This window comes from Helianthus annuus, chromosome 7, assembly GCF_002127325.2.
Source record: "Helianthus annuus cultivar XRQ/B chromosome 7, HanXRQr2.0-SUNRISE, whole genome shotgun sequence".
In the NCBI taxonomy this organism is placed as follows: Eukaryota; Viridiplantae; Streptophyta; class Magnoliopsida; order Asterales; family Asteraceae; genus Helianthus; species Helianthus annuus.
This window is the reverse complement of record NC_035439.2, coordinates 76,729,772-76,744,500: the sequence shown is the minus strand read 5'-3', so window position 1 is coordinate 76,744,500 and position 14,729 is coordinate 76,729,772. Positions and strand designations below refer to the sequence as shown.

Genomic DNA, 14,729 nt, shown 5'->3' with positions numbered 1-14,729 from the left:
GAACTCACCCCTTATATAGGTCCATTCAACCCTTGAAACTATTGAGCGATGTGGCCTGGGAGCTCATCCCCTTACATGGCCCTTGCCATGGAGTTTTTTGCTAGGTTCTCAACCTGATCTTATGATAGAAAGAAAAATTTGATAAAACAACTTCGTTCATTCAAGAGATATTGTTTTTACAAAAATTTATCATAGTGCAACTCTTGAAATGTAACTTGTGAAATACAAACCAATCTTTCTCATTTAGACATGGAAACTTTTCAAGGTTTTTCCATTCCAATGCCTTGGAAGCCCTTTACCCTCTGAGTTTGCTAGCTTGTAAGATCCACCCTTATGTGCTTCAAGGATGGTATACGGGCCTTCCCATTTTGGGCCAAGCTTTCCTTGGTTCTCTTTTTTGCTAGCTTCATTGTTTCTAAGCACCAGGTCTCCTGGATTGAAGCGTTCGTTCTTGACTCTCTTGTTGTAGTAGGCTTCCATTCGTTGCTTGTACTTGGCTTCTTGAATTGCGGCTTGGTCTCGTGCTTCCTCTATGAGTTGTAAGTTCAACATGGTCTCTTTTTGGTTTGTTTCGGGATCCATGTTGACGATTCGTTGTGTTACAACTCCTACTTCAGCTGACAGCCTCGGACCCAAATACCAAGCTATATGGTGTTCTTTTGTGGCTTGTTTTTTCGGTTGTTCTTATAGCCCATAGAACACTTGGCAATTCTTCAAGCCAATTGTTTTCGTACCTTCCTAATCTTGTTTTGATACCTTCTACTATGCTTCGGTTCGTTCTCTCAACTTGACCGTTTGATTGTGGGTAAGCCACTGAGCTGAAAACCTGATTGATTCTGAATTCTTTGCACCAAACGCTGAAAGGCTTCTCAGTGAATTGCTTTCCATTATCAGTGACAAGTACTCCCGGCAATCCATAACGACAAATAATGTTTTACCAAATGAACTCAATGACTTGCTTTCCCGTGATTTTTGCAAGTGGTTTAACCTCAGGCCACTTGGTAAAATAATCTATGGCCACCAACAAGAATTTTACTCCACCTTTGCTTGGGGGAAATGGACCAACAATGTCCATCCCTCATTTATAGAATGGCCATGCTGAGGTTATTGGGACAAGATCATGTTTGGGACTTTTCGGGACAGGTGCATGAATCTGGCAGGCATCACACTTCCTTAGCTGCTCAGTGGTGTCTCGGGGCATTGAGGGCCAAAAATACCCAGGGTTCATGAGTTTAGCAACCACCGATCTAGCTCCAAAATGAGCTCCGCATATACCTTCATGAATCTCTTTGACCAAATATTGACTTTGTTCGGGACCAACACATCTTAGCAAGGGTGCAAGGTAACCCTTTTTTGTAGAGGATTTCACCTTGTAGTACATACTGCCTTGCCTTGATCTTGATCCTTTCAGCCACTGTTTGATCACCGGGCAATTCACCATTTTTAAGGAATTTCTTGATTGGAGTCATCCAATTTGGATCTTCTTTGGTGATTACATCTTGAACTTCCAACTCGTCGATTGATGGAGTTTTTAACACTTCTACCAATACCTTATTGGTAAGGTGAGCAAAAGTGAGAGATGTGAGTTTACTCAAGGCATCTGCCTTCTTGTTTTGAGACCTGGGAATTTGCTTGATCCTACATGTTTGGAAGGTGTTCATCAATTCTTTTGATTTTTCCTTGTATCTTTTCATGTTGGGCTCCTTTGCAATATAGCTATCATTCACTTGGCTTGATACCAACAACGAGTCTGTGAACACTTCAAGCTTTTGGACCTTCATCTCTTTAGCCAGTCTTAGGCGAGCTATCAGTGCTTCGTATTCGGCCTCATTATTGGTGGTTTGAAAATCAAAGCGAAGAGCATATGTGAATTCTAACCCTTCTGGGTTGATCAGAATGTGCCCCCCTCCTGACCCTTCAACGCTTGAAGCCCCATCGGTAAAAAGCTTCCAGGCTTCAAGGTCTGAGGGTTCAGTGGCAGCTGTGTTCACCTTAGTGATTGTTTGCTTTGGGACTTCTATAATGAAATCAGCCAAGACTTGGGCTTTGATGGCTTTTCTTGGGACATAGGTGATGTTATGTTCACCTAGTTCCACTACCTATTTGGCTAATCGTCCCGAGTTTTCTGGTTTTTCAAGCACACTCTTAATAGGTTGGTCGGTGACCACTTGTATAGGGTGTGCTTGGAAGTACCTTCGAAGCCTTCTAGCTGTTTGAACTAGGGCTAGGGCAAGTTTTTCCAAGGGAGGATATTTGATTTCAGCCAATTTTAGAGTTTTGCTGAAGAAATACACGGTTACCTGAACCTTGTCTCGTTCAATGGTGAGCACCGCACTTATTGCTTCTTCAGCGATTGAAAGGTATACTGAGATTAGTTCTCCTGTTTCTGGGGCCACAATGTCAGGTAGGGAAGCTAGGTGTTGCTTCATCTGGTTGAAGGCTTCTTCTGCCTCCTCAGTCCATTTGAAGTCCTTCTTATCGGAGCAACCCTTGAGCATTTTGAAAAAGGGTAAAGACCTTTCAGCCAATTTTGAGGTAAAACGCTTTAAGGCTGCAAGCTTCCCGTTTAAGCTTTCAACCTTCTTCTTGCTTCTTGGTGGTTTGGCTTCCAGAACAGCCTTTACCTTGTCTGGATTAGCTTTAATGCTTTGTTTTCCCACAATATGCCACAGGAACTTTCCTTCCTCAAACCCAAATGAGCATTTCTCGGGGTTGAGTTTCATGTTGACCTTCCTTAGGTTCTTGAAGGTTTCTTGGATGTCATCGAGCATTTGATATTCCGTCTTGCTTTTGATCACCAAGTCGTCGACATATGCCTCCATGTTTCTACCAATTTGAGTTGCAAAGGCCTTGTCAACAAGACGTTGGTAGGTTGCTCCGACGTTTTTGAGGCCAAAAGGCATCTTTTGATAACAAAAGATTCCTTTGTCTGTGTGGAACGCGTTCTTTTCTTCATCTTCTTCCTTCATGAGGATTTGGTGGTAACCCTTGTAAGCATCAAGAAAACACTTGAAAGGGTAACCGGAGAGGGAGTCAACCTTGAGATCAATTTCTGGTAACGGGTAGCAATCTTTGGGACAAGCCTTATTGAGATCCTTGAAGTCTATACACATCCTCCAAGAATTGTCTGGCTTTCGAACCATGACCGGTTTACAACCCAGGATTGATACTTGACTTCTCGGAGAATGTTGGCTGACACAAGCTTTTCAACCTCTTGACATGCAGCCAAGCTTCTTTCAGGGGCTAGACTTTGTTTCTTTTGGACAACAGGCTTGACATCAGGTGGTATTCTCAACTCATGTTCAGCAATGCTTCGAGGGATCACTGTTATATCTTCCTGACACCAAGCGAAGACATCACTGTAATGTGTTAGCAACTTTTCAAGATACGAGAGGGTTTCTTGTGAAAGGCTTGGATTGACCCTTATCTTCTATTCGGGGTACTTAGGATTTATGATTAGCCTTTGCTTGTCTTCTTCACTTTTGGAACTTTCACCTTCAACCAAGTAGGCCTCCTGAGAGGGTTGAAGGGTTGCTATTCCCCTCTCGGTGGGAAATTTGACAGTGCCATGGCCAACAGACACGGCCATATAGAATGCACACTGCCGTGGCCTTCCAATGATCACATCATAGTTTGAAGGTATGTTGATAACCACAATGGTGAGTGGTTGGATTCTTTACTTCTGACCTTCGCTGAAACGAACATAAAGCGTCAGTTGCCCTAAAGGTTTAAGGGGTAGCAATACCTTTTATGGAGGTCCCAGAGGGTTGAAGCCTTAAGCGTTCTTCATTGCTCAAACAGTTGAAGAACTTTTCAAACATGATTTCAGTGGCAGCACCAGTGTCTATGTATGCTCTGCTTGTTTGTAATGTTCCCACAGTTGCTTCTACCACAAGAGGGTTTGAAAGAGGATCTTTCTCTGTTGGAGGAAAGCAAACACACTGAAGCTCCCAAGCTTCCAACCGTTGCCTTTTGTGTGGAACCCTTCCATCAGAATTTACCATATTAACTTCCTTGCCCTTTCCTTCGGCCATTTTGTCCCTTACTCCCTTTACCAAGTGAGCGAGTTCCCCGGACTTAACAGCTTCTTCAATCCTTTTCTTAAGCTGGAAGCAATCATTGGTGTGGTGACCCTTTTCTTCATGAAATTCACAGTATTGCGTGGAGTTCTCATTCTTTCTGCTTTTGGGGAGAGGCCTAAGAGGCCGGAAGTTTTGCTTGACTTCTTCTGTTGCGAGGATTTCTTGAGGAGTCTTGGTGAGGGGTGTGAAACTCATGCCTTTCTCCCTGCTGGAAGGGTTCCGGCCTTCAGACCTTCGATGGTCTGAACCCTTTTGGTGTCTGTCATAGGAGTTAAAGTTCCCCCTTTTTGTAGCTGGGTTGTTACCTCGCCAGCTAGATCTTCTTTTCCTTTGCTCTTTGATGTCTACTGCCTCCTCTCCCCGGATGTGGGCCTCAGCCCTTTCGAGAGCTTCTTCCAAGGTCTTGGGCAGGGATTTGTTGAAATCTCTTGTGAGGTATTTGGATGTAATGGCATTCATAAAACCGGCCACCCTCATCTTTTCGTCTGCCCCCACATAAGTTAGACCTTCCTTCTTGTATCTTTATATGAACTCTCGAAGGCTTTCATCATCTCTTTGTTTGATCTGAAAGATCACTATAGCATCTTTAACATACCGCCTCTGTTGGGAGAAATTGGCCAGGAAACCTTTGCTGAGGTCATCGAAGCTTTGAGCGCTTCGAGCAGGTAAGTCATTGAACTAGATTCTGGCTGACCCGACAAGGGTTTGCATGAACATTAAACAGCATTCAGCATTTGACCATTTCTCGATTCTTGCAGTGCTAGTAAAGATCTGAAGATGGTCTTCAGGATCTTTAGTCCCATCATATGTCTTGATGTGGGATGGCATCTTAATCTTCGTTTGGAAATCATAATAGGCTATTTGCTGTGAAAAGCATGAGAGGTTGCTTGGCTTATAAGGCTTGGCCAAATCTTGTTCAACCCTAGCACCCGCGTTGTTGTTGTTCCCTTGAGTGGCCAGCACCTGATTGATGAAGTGTTGCCACGGGAAGCTGGCCATCATCTGGGTTATCATCCGGGGCATAAGGTTGAAGCCTTGAAGGCTTCCGGGTGCAACTGAGCAGTTAACTCCCAAGGGAGTGCTCATAACGGCACTTCATGCCAAGGGGAGCACAGACAAGGCCTGTTCCCATGAAGTTGTTGTTGTTGGTGGAATACTCATCACTAGGGACTGCAGGAGCTGGTCAAGGGTCAGCTCATGCCCAAAGGAGCACCATTGGTGGCTAGTTGGGATGAAAAAAGAGGATGTGCTGTAGGATTTGGCCTTGCAGATAAATATGGGTTAGGATTTGGAGGAAGAACTAGGACCCGCCTCATCCCTTGATGCAAAAGGAGGGAGAGGAGGTCCAGGAGATAGTGTTGGTTTTGGCTCATCATAGTCTAAACGAATCCTCACTCCCTTGTCCCTTTCCCTACTCACATATTGGTTGAGAAGAGACCTCAACTCAAGGAAATTGTTAGCTACCCCTTCAGGGGTAAGTTCAACATGTGAGGGGGTGCTAGAGACACCAACATTAGGGGAAGGGACCCCAGATCTGGATGGGGTTGGAGTGTTGAAAGTGAGAAACTCGGGAGTGCTCCCCAGAGTCAAAAAAGAAGTTGGTATAGCCACATGAGTTTGGCTAATACCTGTGGTAGAGGCATTTGGGACCTGATTCACTTCTCCCGGGGATCCACTTTCTGACATGGTAATTTCAAGGTGATGGAGCTACACTACTAGGTCTTTTGAAAAAAAAAATAGTGGCGTAGCCCCACGGTGGCGCCAACTTGTTGATGCAACAAATAATAGACCAAGGATAGTAGCTGGGCTAGTTAGGCAAAAGGGTTAAAGGGTTCAACTTTGCCTAACGCAGGTCGTGGGGTCCCCCCACGTTTGCAAGACGTGGAGAGAGGTTCACTAGATTGCTTTTGTTGTTTGCTGAAGATCCTTCTCTAAAGTGTGTTCAGATTCGGATGTATGAGCAAAAGGAATGTGTGTGTTGAATGTAAAAGCAAGTGACTCGCATGAAGCAAGTACTCGAGAGCAATGATCAGAGATTCTCCAAGAATCAGAGCTGATCCGACCGTCCTGCTTAGTAAATGAAGTGTCTAATTTATAAGAGAAGACATCACTCAAAGAGGAATGTATTTGACTAGTGACCATGCTTGCAGTGGGGGACTTACCCTTTCATGGGTTGAAGCCTTTTGACCCGCGGATAAAAGAGTGTGCTCTGTGGACCTGCGTTGCTTTTGCGGCTGGTGAGTTGGTGAAGTAATCCAGAGACGTGACCTTTTACTGTTCCTGCATTGCTTTATCTCAACTCCCCGGGTTTTTAACCTTTGAACCATTTTGCCTTTTGAGCATTCATGTATTTAAGTCATTTATATTTGGTCTTGGGCTACCCCCGTCATCAATTATTGAGGTTGAGATTATTGAGGGTTAGTCCTTTACATGTTCCTGCATTCCTGGCAATGCACCCGCTACGATGCCTCCCTGTTTACGTTCCATAGGAATAAATTAAATTAGTTTATGAGTTTAAATTGTAATAAAGAGGAAAAAAATACTCGTTTAATATTGTTTTTTATATAGGAACATGTCTTTTTTTTTCCGAACCATTGAATCACACTGATACGATCCGACTTGGCCCGTTGTCGTAATCCTACGGGCCAACCCACCACCACATTTAAATATTGTTGCATGAAAGTTAGTTTTTAATTATTAGTTAGTTGTTGTTAGAGCTCACGTTTATTATTCAGGTATATGTATGCATGGGCATGTGGCATTAGGTCCACGTTCACATTTCATGGTGCATGATCTCCTAGGAGAAACCACCATTGTTTTCCTATTTCAGCTGAAGCATCCAAATAAAATAGAAGAGAAAATTTGTAGCAAAACTAGTCTTGTTCTTTCTTTTTTTTAACGAGAACTTCATTAAAACACACCCGAGCACGAAAACCGAGCCGGGAACAACACAAAAACACCTTACATAATAACAAATTTACACCAATCCAACCATGAGATATGATTGTTCCTTGATCTATGCTTATACCATAAAAAACCCAATGATTTAGCTTCACTAAAAACGTTATCCACCTTAACCTCGGTTGTCAAAAAAATTGCCCTGTTCCGAGCCAACCACAAGCACCAACAAGAGACAACAATGATGCCTTGAATGACCGGCCTCTCCCCATCTTTGATATGCCCCGTTTTATGGATCTCTAGGAGGTCTCTGAATGAAAAGGCGAAAATGGGCGAGATACGGCACCACTGACTAATCTTTTGCCATAAAACAACGACAATAACGCATGAGGTGATGAGGTGCTCCACCGTCTCGACCTCGGACTTGCATAAAGGACACAATCCGTCTCCGACCACAATCCCCTCCTACTAAGCGCATCCGATGTGGGGATTCTGTTCATTTGCGATCTCCAAACTAACGAATTACACTTACTCGGAACCCATTTGCACCAGTCCAAAACATACCTGCCACTATCTACCACCGCACCCACCAGCACTTTCTAAAAGCCTAACCCACTCTACAGGTATCTATCGGGAGATTGATCATCTCAAATCGGTCCCTAACACACGCTATTCTCATTGGTTGATCTTTTTATTATTGTTTATAATAATATAACTAGAAAAAGGTAACCTCCTAAATTTACCGTCAAGATACTTCAACGTATTGCTTAACGGAATTTCTAATTACAAAGCGACATAGGATCACAGGATCACGAAAGAAATTTGTATACCTTTAAGACTCACAGGGACCCACATGTAATTACATGAAAGTTGAATTTGTATAACTTTAGGGACAAAGGAGTTCACGTTGATAACTATAGGGGCTTGGGTGAATGTTTGGTGATTAAATCACCAAAATGAACCCTTGGTCGAAAAAAGTCAATCCCATGGAATTCCAAGTGGACATTTGCGGCTAAGACCAAGAGGGAGAGAGAGAAGAGGTGTGCGGCGCTTCGCAATTCTGACGCTTTCGAGGTAAGTTTCGCGATATAAATCTTCATTTTAACATTTCTATACTTGTTGTGACAGTGGGGTCATGATGTTGTGATTTGGGTTCAATGGTTTTCAGTTTTGAAGCCATGGAGGGGAGGATTTGGCTCGTGGTAGTGATAAAATTTAATAAAAACCAATTAAGTTAACAGTAACATCAAGGGGGAGTTATGACGATATGTAGTTTCTACTCACACAAGCACTCTCGGATGTTTCTTGCATCAATTTTGGATGGTAAGTTATGCGAAGGTTTGAACCCGTGGAACCATTCATTCATTGTTAGGCAATGTTTTGGGATACGGGGTGATTTTCAAGGATGTCATTTAGGACATTTTCAAGGATGCGTGTACATAACTGAAAGTTGGGATTTAATGAAGCTTGTAGTATGAGAGCTTTGGGTAGTTTAATTGGGTATAGTAAGATGATGGGATTGTTATGTGGTAATCCGTAGGATTTTGGATGGCTTTAAATTGTACGATTAATGGTTATACAAGCATGCTGAATGGAGCAAACGTTGTAGCTGAGGCTAATGTGATTTATAAACCCCATATTTACATGTTTCCGAGGTTAGCATACATGCTTACTTAAATATGGTTTGGAATAAGCGATGTAGTTTACCTACTTTTGATTTATGACAAATTTTATTATGATAACGTGGTTTGAACATGCTCAGGTGAGTCGTATTTACAATAAGGGTTATGTGTTGGTATTTTTGTGGGTAGTTGTCTAGTGTCATGGAGTGCGTAGACTTCTCTATGTGCAATTATGGGAAGTTACGATAGATGGGATTCTATCGGTGGGTAATGATGGGTCATGGGTTATGTTAGAAGGAATTGAAGACGAGTCGATTCTAGGTATTATACACTGTGTTGACTTAATGTTTATTGCATGACTTTAGTTCTATAGTTCTTTGGGTTGTTAGGAGTCATAGAGTGGTTTCATGCCTATATGGTAGATGGGTTAGAAACATAAAGTGTCAGTTCCTCACCCTTGTGTGAGTAGATACAAAATAAGATAAGGAGTGATACATTTCTTAAAACGTAGGTGGGTGGGATATTAGATGAAATGAGGCGGGGTGGTTGTTGATGGGTAAGATTAGTGGTTGCTAGGAGTTGATGTGTCTTAAACAGCTTGTATATGTGTCTAGACGTTTTGTGAATGATGTATCACCCTTCAAGTGTTTTAACGATGGTCATGATTTCATGGTACTATTGATACCCTAGTGGTAACGGTGAATTATGTGGGTGATGAAACCCATCGGGGTGATTATGCGGGTGACGAACCCATCCCTAGTAATAATGCATGTGATGAAACCCTTTGGGGTAATAATGCATGGGACGAAGCCTATATTTCGCATTTCGAGGTCATTTCCGAGGTTACGTTCCTACCTTATGTGCTTTTATGTGCGCACCAGTTAAACCGGTGGGTGTGTCATTTATTTGTGGTATGAAGTTAATCTGAATTTTTCGTGTCGTTTGTTCTAAGATGTGATTTATACAACTTGGGACATGTATAGCAAAGTAGTCTTCTTTACGTCAAAAAAGTAATCTGATTAAAAGAGGGTAGATTGCGTATAGACGTTGTAAGTAGTCTGATCCAAAGAAGGTAGATTGCGTGTAGACGTTGTAGGAAATCTGATCTGAAGCATAATGTTGTGTATGTAATTATAGAATTTGAGTTATGGGTTGGTCTAGATAATAGGCCTTTGTGTCGATGTGTTGAGGTTGGGGTTTAGGTGTGTTTAATGACAATGTTGAAGTACTTCGTTGAAATCAAAGTGTTTTGATGTAACGTAAATGATTTTAACTAAATTGTTAAACTCACTCAGTGTAGCTCACTTTTGCATGCATATTAAATTGCTTGCAGGTTATAGATTGTGGTGGAGTAGAGCTCTTGGCTTGGTTGTGAAGCTCTGCGTGGGTGTGGTGTGGCATTTGTATATCTTTTATGTATTGTATTTAATACTTGATGTTTGGATGGTTTTGTATTAATCGAATGTGATTTTTACTATCATTACCATCTGACCATATTAAATATTTAAAAAAAAATAGAAATCGCTCATAAAAACAATTAACATCATTATTCTTTTGTTTTTTTTTTAATATTTTAACCAACATTATTTTGAATCTGGTGAAGCTTTTAAGCAAAATAAATATAAGTTTATTTATAGAACTAATAAATAATTTAATATTAAATTTATTTGTTTTATTATTTAATACTTTAATTAAAACAAGTATTCATAATTAACTAATAGAGAAAGGCAGAAAACCAAAAAGTTGACAACTCAAATAGATAACACGTGTCCCTCATAGTTTTATTATATATATCTATAATATATTAAAAAGGAGAAGTGATGTACAAGATGGTAATTTTGCCACACGTATCAATTTTAAAGCAATATGTACAAGGTGCCTAAAGCCATTTAAGTTGCAAGTTCTCCAAAATTTTAAGACACCTTAGGGGTAAATTAGGGTTTTCACCCATTGAATTGAATGGGATTCGATGCTGACCTGCAAATGAAGCGTCTCTTTGGGGGATTTCAGTATATAGATGATTGAATGAATGTTTCAGTTTTAGATCGGTTGAATTCCTTCAATCCTACTTTAATTCATCTTCTGGTTCCTCTTACCGAATGAATCTACCGGTGATGGTGGCGAAGGGTTTTTTTAAACCCCTAATCGACTTCCAAAATTGTGAGTAATCAAGGAATACCTTCAGAGATATCGAATGGATTTGTAACTGATGGAGAGAAATTGATAGAGAAAGGGACTGAAATTAGGGAACTGCCGACGGTAGCGATCAGAATTCACGAATCAATCAATCTTCTTCAACACTCCTATTTCGACATTAGAACATCCAAAACTTAATCGTGCTCCTTCTACAACATTCATCGACTCTCACTCAGGATTTGAAGGTCAGGTTAATTTGCTGAATTAATTAGTTTCTTAGTCAAACTCATATGTCTTCTTTGCTAAATTTGTGATTAATCCGCAAACCCTAGGTTAACGGTCACCATGAATTCGTCTGGATTTTCTAATCAAATCGTGATTAATTCACAAACCCTAGGTTATCTGTTGATTTATCTGAATGAATGTTAATTAATTCGCGAGCTACGACTCTCACTGTAAGTATTTTGATCAATTGAATTGGTTTTGAGATTCAAATTTAAGTGTAGTTTATGCAGAGTTTTGTTAACAGGTTGTTGTGACATGTAAGGTGACTCTTCTCTGAGAAATTTACAAGTTTTTCTGATGGATTTATTATGTATGAAAGAGTAAATGTGTGTGTATTCATAGGAACATGGCAATCTGAGTCTTTTTCTTTGTCTAATAACTTCGCAGGAAACAAGAAGAGCAAGGAAGATGACAAGCCCATATCTGATATGTTTGTTTACTGATTGTGAGTTTTTGTTACTTTATTTGGATTGACATTTAATGTATTTACCATGTGAGTCAATATCCGATGTTTACTGATTGTGAGTTTCTGATACTTTATATGCATTGAGCGACTTGTTTAAATGCTTTTTTTATTCGCTTTTTTACAAAGGAAATCGGTTTGTTTGGTTTTATACAGTTCATATAAGCTAATGTTTTTTGGGTATACATCTGGTTGTAACCCTATGCATTGAAGCCGACTCCAACCTGAAACTGGTTTTAACAAAATTACCCGAAATGTGCACCTCTACCCTCACCCATTAATGTCACCAGTCCTTCAGCAAAAAGGTTGCTAAAGATTCAAAAAGAAAATGTTTTTAATGTAGCAGAACCGGTCGGGTCGATAATGATTGTTTATCGGTCAGTTTTAGTGTTAAAAAGTGTCAACACGCCAAACGGGTCAGCGAGTTTGTGACTTCAGCTATATTGATCTTGTGTTTTGAGTTTTGAAATCTATTAGGTTTAGTTTCCTTGATTGTATTTTGTTTGTTTGTTTTAATGTCAGAGCGAAAAATCAGTTACAAGGTTTTGAATGATAGAGAAAGCGTGAAAGATCTAAAGCATGAAGTGGATAGTTTTTGCTCAGTTACTGTCATGATGATTTAGGTTATCCTGTCTTTATTAACAGGCTGTGTCAGGAAAAGCGTTGCAGGACTCTAATATTCGCGAGATGGTATCTGGTGCACGCTCGTTTGCAACCAAACACTCCTTTTCTACTAATAAAGGTATGAGTCAGGCTACTAAGTTTCTTTTTTATCTTATGGGAAACGTTGCATAAATACTTATGAGAAGCTTCGAGAACAGGAAAAAAAACAAAAAGAAGTTTAAAGACACGGCTGAAGAAGAAGGTTGAAGAGTCTCCGCCTTGGGTTCAGATTTCACTCACTTTTGTAGAGCTTCCTGAAAAGATTATCATTCTCAGGAGATTGTTTCTGTTTACGTTTATGGCGTTTTGGAGTGTGATGAACTCTGCCAAGGGTGGTCTCGCATTCCAGGTTTGATGTTTTTTTTTCTTGTACTTTTTGAAGCATTTGTGGGCTGTTTGGATATTCACTTTGGTGTAGTGATTATGTGATATTAGACAATTAGATGCATAATTAATTAATAAACATAGTGTAGAAGATAGCGTTTGGAGCTGCAGATAGCCAGATGCAATATAAACAATTTTTCTTTAAGTTAGGTGTAAAATATAAATCAACTTATAATGTAATACCAATTTTAGCAACCAACCTCTATAAATGTAAATGGCTGATGTGACTTGTTCACACCATACCAGCCACCATATATACAAAAAATGCTTCTATGAAAAGAACAGTATTATTTTTTTGGGTAAAGAAGAACAGTATTAATTTTTAATTACAAGGGATCAGCTCATCTATATTAAACGGGTTAAAACTGAAATCTTTTTTATTTGACCCGTTTGAGATAAAACAATTTCCTTTTTTAAACCCGTTTGAGATAAAATACTAACCGGATCATACTAAAAGCTTAAAACTGCAGTTTCTTTTTATTTGACCCGTTTGAGATAAAACAATTTCCTTTTTTAAACCCGTTTGAGATAAAACACTAACCGGATCAACTCATTCATACTAAACGGGTTAAAACAGCAATTTCTTTTTATATGACCCGTTTGAGATAAAATAATTTCCTTTATTGTGCTTGGTAGTGTAACAACCTATGAAAACAAAACATGATGCTCAGAGACTGATGAACTTGATTATGCTAATGAAGGTAACTATATACTACTTAACTAATTATGCTTGTTTTTTTATTTATTTTCCACTTAACCCTCAGCTCCACTTGTGCGAAAATTTTCTTGAATTGCTTCATGTGACAGGAAGATTGGTATCTTTTAGTTACACAAAATATAAAGTAAACCGGATGATGGAGGCTGAAGACGTACAGGACTAACGTAATATGGTCTTCCCAATGTTTTTTATGTTTAAAGCTCGCGAAATCTTTTTTTTTTATAGTTGCAAGAATTTTGTTGAAGTTATGTAACTTAGCTATATAATCAAATATAATCAAAGTATATTTACCGGTATATGTTTTTCTTCTAAATACTTGCACATAGTTAAGTGGTTAACATCCTTTAGCATGAAATCCTTTAAGTGATGGTATATATTGTTTTAAGAGATTTCTATCCATAAGCATCATATTTGATTAAAGATGCATATTTCCCGAAAAGGAAACCCACTTTTAACCACTCACTTGAAACCTCAGGTTTATAGATCCATATCGTGGGTAAAATACGTAAAACCCGTCGCGTAATGTGCGGCCAACAAACATAAATACCCGCGGCAACGCGCGGGCATTCCCACTAGTATATATATATATAGATTATTCTTATTGAATAATAAAATTGTTATAACAGTACTTAACTATATACATATTGTGAGTAATTATCTTTTGTTGATGCACTGTTGATTATAATAATGAATAATTACATAACCTTGTGTCACGTTGATTATAACAACTGTAATTATATAAATATATTGTATAATCATATACATAATGGTGCTTAATTATATAGGTGCATACGCTCTTGCCTAAAATACACATGGAGCTTTCCTTTAGCTTCTTACACTTTGCATGGAAAAAAAACAAGTTTGAACAAGAACTAAATGTGTAACCATTTAAGAATCAAAGTTTTAAAGGTGAAATCATATGTTTTAACATTTCAAATCTCATATGTTTTTAAATTTTGTGTGTTTCGAAGTAATTCAAGGATGGATTTTACCGGAGAAAAACCAAGCACGCCATCAAATTGTCCTAGCTCTACCATGCGATCTTCTATGTATGCTATGCTTCATCAAAGTTTTCAGTCGTGTAATCCTAAAAGTGAATTGAGCCCTTCAATATGTTATTCTTTATAAAATATGATATGCATGTTATATCCGCACAAGAAACAAAAACAACAACCACCAAGTACACAATACACGTAAATGATGATTATATGTTATTAATTTTTTTGTAAGCTAGTAAGTTAATTTTTGTTTGCATAAGCAAATACTGCTCCAATGAATGTCATTTTTATTTAATATAACATGATTAAAATACTGAACAAAATTTGAAATTCATGTAATAATATTTGGGAAGTCTAGTTAGATGCCTAATAATACTCGGCTACAAAACCTGGTTTGATAAGTTAATATAATCCGGTCCCATATCAAACAACCAGATAATACATTCGCATGACAAGCACTGTTACAAATAAAGACTATTC

General features: G+C 39.2%; 1 long non-coding RNA gene across 1 annotated transcript; it reads left to right on the top strand.

Moving 5' to 3' along the window:
- Positions 1-12,190: 12,190 nt before the first annotated feature.
- LOC110938427 lies at positions 12,191-13,547 on the top strand. The gene is made up of 4 exons (XR_002591383.2): positions 12,191-12,228; positions 12,308-12,498; positions 13,170-13,234; positions 13,341-13,547. It is a non-coding gene; the product is annotated as an uncharacterized LOC110938427 (long non-coding RNA).
- The last annotated feature ends 1,182 nt before the right edge of the window (positions 13,548-14,729 follow it).